The following is a 6141-nucleotide window of genomic DNA, read 5'->3' as shown; positions in this document are numbered from 1 at the left end:
GTAGGTTACTGTTGCTGGGCCACTCCAGGTGGGAACAGATTCCATGCCTTGGCCTGTTCCTAGTGGCGGCCTGGTGATCGCCATCCTCCAGAGGCCACTGGATAGTCAGGTATGGGCCTGCAGTGACGAGACACGTGGAGCCTCACCAGATGGGGGTGGAACCGGCCCTTTCCTCCCCATCCCAACGAGACCCTGAGTCACTGCCTACAAATAGCCTCTCTGGCTCCTGATCAAGCTAATTAACGGCCATGATCCCAGAGACTCAGAAACAAATCTTGAAATACAGAGGCTTTTGGCAGAAATGTATCTGGACTGCACACAAGGTGGCTGCTACCTCAGAGCTTATTGGAAAGCCAGGTATGAGCCGGCAGTGACGGGGCAACTGCAGTCTCATAGGAAGGAGCATGGTACTGGCTCATCCTTCATGCCCCACTAAAATCACGTTGCCCCCCACGAGTGGCTCTCCAGCACGGCCATGGCTCCAGAGACAAAAGAACTTAATCCAGAGCCCGGCATTTTGCAGCAGAAAAGTGAATGGAACATGCGTTAAACTATGGCGCCATGACTCCCTGGGAGGGAAAGGGTGTTGCTTCCTTCTGGATTCACCCCCACCCCCGGCACCAAGGTGGCTGCCGCCTCAGAGCTTATTGGAAAGCCCAGAATGAGCAACCAAAGTCTCATGGGAAGGGGGACGGCACTGGCTCGTCCTTCACGCCCTACCGAGGTCATGAGTTGCCCCCCACAAGTGGCTCTCTGGCACGGCCATGGCTCCAGAGGTAAAAGGACTTAATCCAGAGCCAGGCAGCCTGCAGCAGAAAAGTGAATGGACCATGCATTAAACTATGGTTCCATGCCTCCCTGGGATAAAAAGGGTGTTACTCCCTTCCACCTTTCCCTCCCCTGGCAGCAAGGTGGCCACTGCCTCAGAGCTTATTAGAAAGCCAGGTATGAGCCGGCGGTGACAGGGCAACTGCAGTCTCATGGGAGGAGGGACAGTACCGGCTCGTCCTTCACTCCCTACCAAGGTCACGAGTTGCCCTCCATGAACAGCTTTCCGGCATGGCCATAACACCAGACTCACAGAAACCAATCTCGTAATTATCTGACTCTTTGCAGAAATCCAAAATCGTAGCCATGTGACATTATATGATTGTCATAACCAACTATAGAAAACAAAGTATTTCACAATGCCTTTTCAGCAGTTCTGATTGTTGGGGGGGAAATTCTAAACAATAATGACATCTTTTGTTGACATAATGAATGCAATCAATTTAGAGCAGAGTTAAATAGAAATCATCTGCCTCACAGGTATTGGGAGGGGTGGGAGGGTGTATATTGGGGTTCTTGGTGGTGAAAAATGAGTACTGGTGAAGGGAAAGGTGTTTGATCATTGCATGACCGAGACAATCCTGAAAGCTTAGTAATTTTTCCCACCGTGGAGCAATAGCACAGCGGGTAGGGCATTTGCCTTGCATGCAGCTGACCCTGGTTCGATTCTCAGCATTCCACATGGTCCCCTGAGCACTGCCAGCAGTGATTCCTGAGTGCAAAACCAGTGGTAACCCCTGAGCATCGCCGGGTGTGACCCAAAAGGCAATAAAGAAAGAAAGAAAGAAAGAAAGAAAGAAAGAAAGAAAGAAAGAAGAAAAAGATAAATAAAATTATGAAAAAAACGTAAGGTGGAGTTCATGCCCAATTCAATCAGCTAATCAGTGGCTGAATAAATAGCAGTACTCCTACATTTTTTAAAAAAATGGGATGACAAAACAAACAGAAACTTTCACAAAGAAGAAATCCAAATGGCAAAAGGCACATGAGAAAATGCTCTACATCATTAATCATCAGGGAGATGCAGATAAAAACAAAAATGAGATATCATCTCATACTACAGACACTGGCCCACATCCCAAAGAACAAAAGCAACCAGTGTTGGTGTGGATGTGATGAGAAAGGGACCCTCCTTCACTGCTGGTGGAAATGCCAACTGGTTCAGCCCTTTTGGAAAACAGTATGGACGATTCTCAAAAAATTAGTAATTGAGTTCCCATTTGACCCAGCAATACCACTCCTGGGAATAAATCCCGGAGAGGCAAAAAAAAGTAGTCAAAATGACATATGCATTTCTATATCCATTGCTGTACTATTCACAATAACCAAAATTTGGGAAAAAACGAGTGCCCTAGAACAGATGACTGGTTAAAGAAACTTTGGTACATCTACACATTGTAATACTAATCAGCTGTTATAAAAGATCAAGTCATGAACTTTATATACAAGTGCTTCTATGGAAAGTACCATGCTAAGTGAAATGAGCCAGAAAGAGAGGGACAGACATAAAGACTGCATCTATCTGGGGAATATAAAGTAACAGAATGGGAGTCAAATACCCAAGAATATTTGAGATTAGTATCAGAAGGTGTGTTCCACAGCTTGGAAGCCGGCAGCACATGCTGGGGTAATGGCAGCTCAGACAGAGAAGGAAACACCAAGTAAAGGATGTTTGGAGGACTCACTTGGCATGTGAGATGCATGCTGAATGTAGAGTATAGACTGAACACGATGGCTGCTCAATACCTCTATTGCAAACTACAACACCCTAAAGGAAAAATAGAGCAAAAAGGAATGCCCTGCCACAGAGATGGGTGGGGTGGGGGATGGGGTAGGGTGGTGGGAGGGCTACTGGGAACATTGGTGGTGGAGAATGGGCACTGGTGGAAGGATGGGTACTCGGTCATTTTATAACTGAAACCTAAGCACAAAAGTGTGTAAGTCTACAACTTTATCTCATGGTGTTTCACTAATAAAAAACAAACAAATAAGATGTGAGTGTGAGTTCTTTCAAGGGATAGTGTTTCACTACTGTGGGGGAAGGGTGTTCAACGAAAGAGCCAGATAAAGAAAATGCATAATTATTTGGGTCTACATAATTTGTTTGGACAGTGTTACATTTGCATATTTTATGAATAGTGATTTTGTATAAAAATCGCAAATGCAAAAATATTGTTAAAATAGATATTTGTTCTACTTGGGATTTAATTACATTTCAATTGAACACGTACATTTTTATTTCAAAAAATATAGTTGGTCTTTTATTTTTGTTTGTTTGTTTCTTTGGGTCACACTTCGGCATGCTCAAGGGTTACTCCTGATTCTTCACTCAGGAATTACTCTTAATAGTGCTTGGAAGACCACATGGGATGCCAGGGATCAAAACGGTCACTTAATCACTTAACTTCCCGTTAGTCATCGATTTGCTCAAGCGAGCGCCAGTAACGTCTCCATTTGTCCCTGTCGCATGCAAGTGTAGCCCAATGGCATCTGTTCGCTCCGGGAATATGAAGAGCCTCAAACCGATCATTCATGATCTTGACGAAGAAGTCTGACCATCTGGTAGATGGGCGGCCACGCGGTCTTTTGATATCCCATGGAATCCAGTCGGTAACAGCTCTAGTCCAGCGGTCGTCTTTAAATCTCATTACGTGACCAGCCCATCTGATTTTTGACAACTTGGCAAATGAGACAGCGTCCCTGATTCTTGATCGTCGACAGATGTCAGAACTCCGGATTCTTTCTCTCATTTGAGTGAAACGTGATATTCCAAGCATAGCTCTTTCTATTCTTCTTTGGGAGACCTGAATAGCATTCTCATCTTGTTTGCGTAGGGCCCAGGTCTCTGAGGCATATGTTAATGCAGGAAGAACAGTGGAATCAAAGAGATGTGCCCGGAGCCGGAGGTTCTTCATCCTCTTAGCTATTTCTTTGACGTTCTTGAAGGCGTTCCAAGCCGCTCTCTTCCTCCTGCAGCTCGGGTGCCAGGTCATTTGTCATGTTGACTTCTCGACCTAGGTACATATAGCTGTTGCATTCGGAGATGGTCGTTCCGTTGAGAGCGAATGGGGCGTCAGGAACGAGGTTGTTTCTCATAAACATTGTCTTCATAAGATTCAGCTGTAGTCCTACCTTTCCACACTCACGGTCAAAGTCGGCCAGCTTGGCTGATGTTTGGTGTTATTAAAACAATGTCATCAGCAAAGCGGAGGTGGTGTAGTTGCCGACCATCTATCTTCACTCCCATTCCTTCTCATTCCAGTCGTTGCATGATGTTCTCGAGGGTGGCACTGAAGAGTTTCGGTGAAATGGTATCACCCTGCCGCACCCCTCTCTTGACATCAACGATTACTTCTTTGTAGAATGGTGAGATCCTGGTAGTGAATCCGCAATACAGCTCACAGAGTATCCTGATGTATTGGGCTTGAATGCCCTGATTGGCTAGGGCTTCAATGACCACTTCTGTCTCAACAGAATCGAAGGCCTTCTTTAAATCAATGAACGGCATCTTGAATTCCCGAGAAATCTCAATGAGCTTGATTATCATGTGGATATGGTCGATGGTGCTGAATCCTTTGCAGAACCCGGCTTGCTCGCATGGTTGTCCGTCCTCAACCATGGTCGGCTACATGCAAAACTAACAACCTCTATACAGTACTAATGCTCCAGCCCCTAAAACCAAATTTTGAAGTACAATTTTTAAATTTTATTCATATTTTCAATATTCTTCAGATGATTCATTAACATTAAATGTAAAATTTAATATTCTAGAATGTTACATATTAAAATGAATTAATCTCAAATGAATAATTTTGCATTTTGTATTTAATAATTTTGTATTTAATTGTTGTATTAATTACAATAAAATGTCTTTTAGTCAATAAATAAACAGGAATTCAAATAGCACTGACATAACTATATTATACTTATAAATCATTAGAAATTAATCATTAAATTAGTATAGTCTTCTTGTCTTCAAAAAGGCAATATATATTGCTTGATTTATTTTTGATATGCATAAATCATTCAGAATAATTTTCTGGAAATGATTCAAATTTAAATTTTAATAAATAATTATTTGATATAATAATAACATATTAGGCATACATAATTTTATTATTTGAATTTTGTCTTTTTCTGCCCTAGGATTTATTTTTTCAAAAAAATTCTGTTCTATTTTGGTGTCTTAGAGAAGTTGCATATTGTTCTCTTGTTTGTTCACTTAAAATTACAATTGTGTGCACTTTGGTAGATTTGGTAGATACTTTTTCTAAAATAACTGTATGTGTTAGATGTACTTCATTTGCATGTTAAATTTAGAAAGTCCAAAAGTGTTGTTAAGTCAATAAATTGGGTTAATGTTGTATGAAGTGACCGGTGAATACTGTTAATGTATATATCATAGGAAACTTACCCTCTTCCTATTGTGAGTGGTAGCATACAGAAATTGCAAAATTATCAGTTCACAAGTTTGAAGCAGATGACTGAGCAAGTCTAATAACTCTAAGTTACAAACACTTTTTCTGTTTTGGAAAAACAGGATATGAGGGAGACGTTCTCCAGCTGAGGTCAGACAAGAAGCAGAATGTCAGATTATGTAGGAGCTTCCGAGAGGTAGAAATTTAGAATTCATTAGCCAGGCAGCTGCCACTTGATTACATTTCATTGCACCAAAACAATGACCCTAACTGTCACGTCCCAATCTGTCAACATGTAATGTTTCGTGAAAATAGAACTTTGCAAATTGAATGATGTCATAGATTTTTATCACAGGGCAGTTATAATAGATTCACTGACTTTGGAACTTTCTAGGTGGAAGAAGGCATGAACCAGAGAGATAATTCATCAATTAAGCCCATGCTTCACATGATGAAAGGCTAAATTTTATCCCTGGTGTCAGTTGGTACTCAGAGCAGCTTCAGAGGTACCCCCAAGCAGAGCCAGGTCTAGCCCCAAATACCCCAGGTCCAAAACATAAAAACCATAACCGTACCAAAATCAACAACATTTACAAATAAAGCAGAGGGGCCCAAGAGATGGTACAGAAAGCAAGACACTAACCTTATATGCACACGATCTGACTTCAATCCCCTTGCACACCATGTGGTCCCTTGGAAATGCTAGAAGTGATAATTGAACTCAGACTCAGGAATAAGCCCTGAACACAGCCAGGTGTGGTCCCTAAACAAAAACACAAAATGGGGAACACAGAAGATAGGTGAGCTAAATGATAAGAAGAGCCGGGGAGGTATCAAAAGGTTAAAGGTGTAGCTCCTAGGTTGGGTGCTATCCAATTGTTCTTACAACCCCAAT

The sequence above is a fragment of the Sorex fumeus genome, unplaced genomic scaffold, assembly GCF_029834395.1.
Source record: "Sorex fumeus unplaced genomic scaffold, SorFum_2.1 ptg000008l, whole genome shotgun sequence".
NCBI lineage: Eukaryota > Metazoa > Chordata > Mammalia > Eulipotyphla > Soricidae > Sorex > Sorex fumeus.
The sequence above is the reverse complement of the archived record's forward strand: the minus strand, read 5'-3'. Positions refer to the sequence as shown.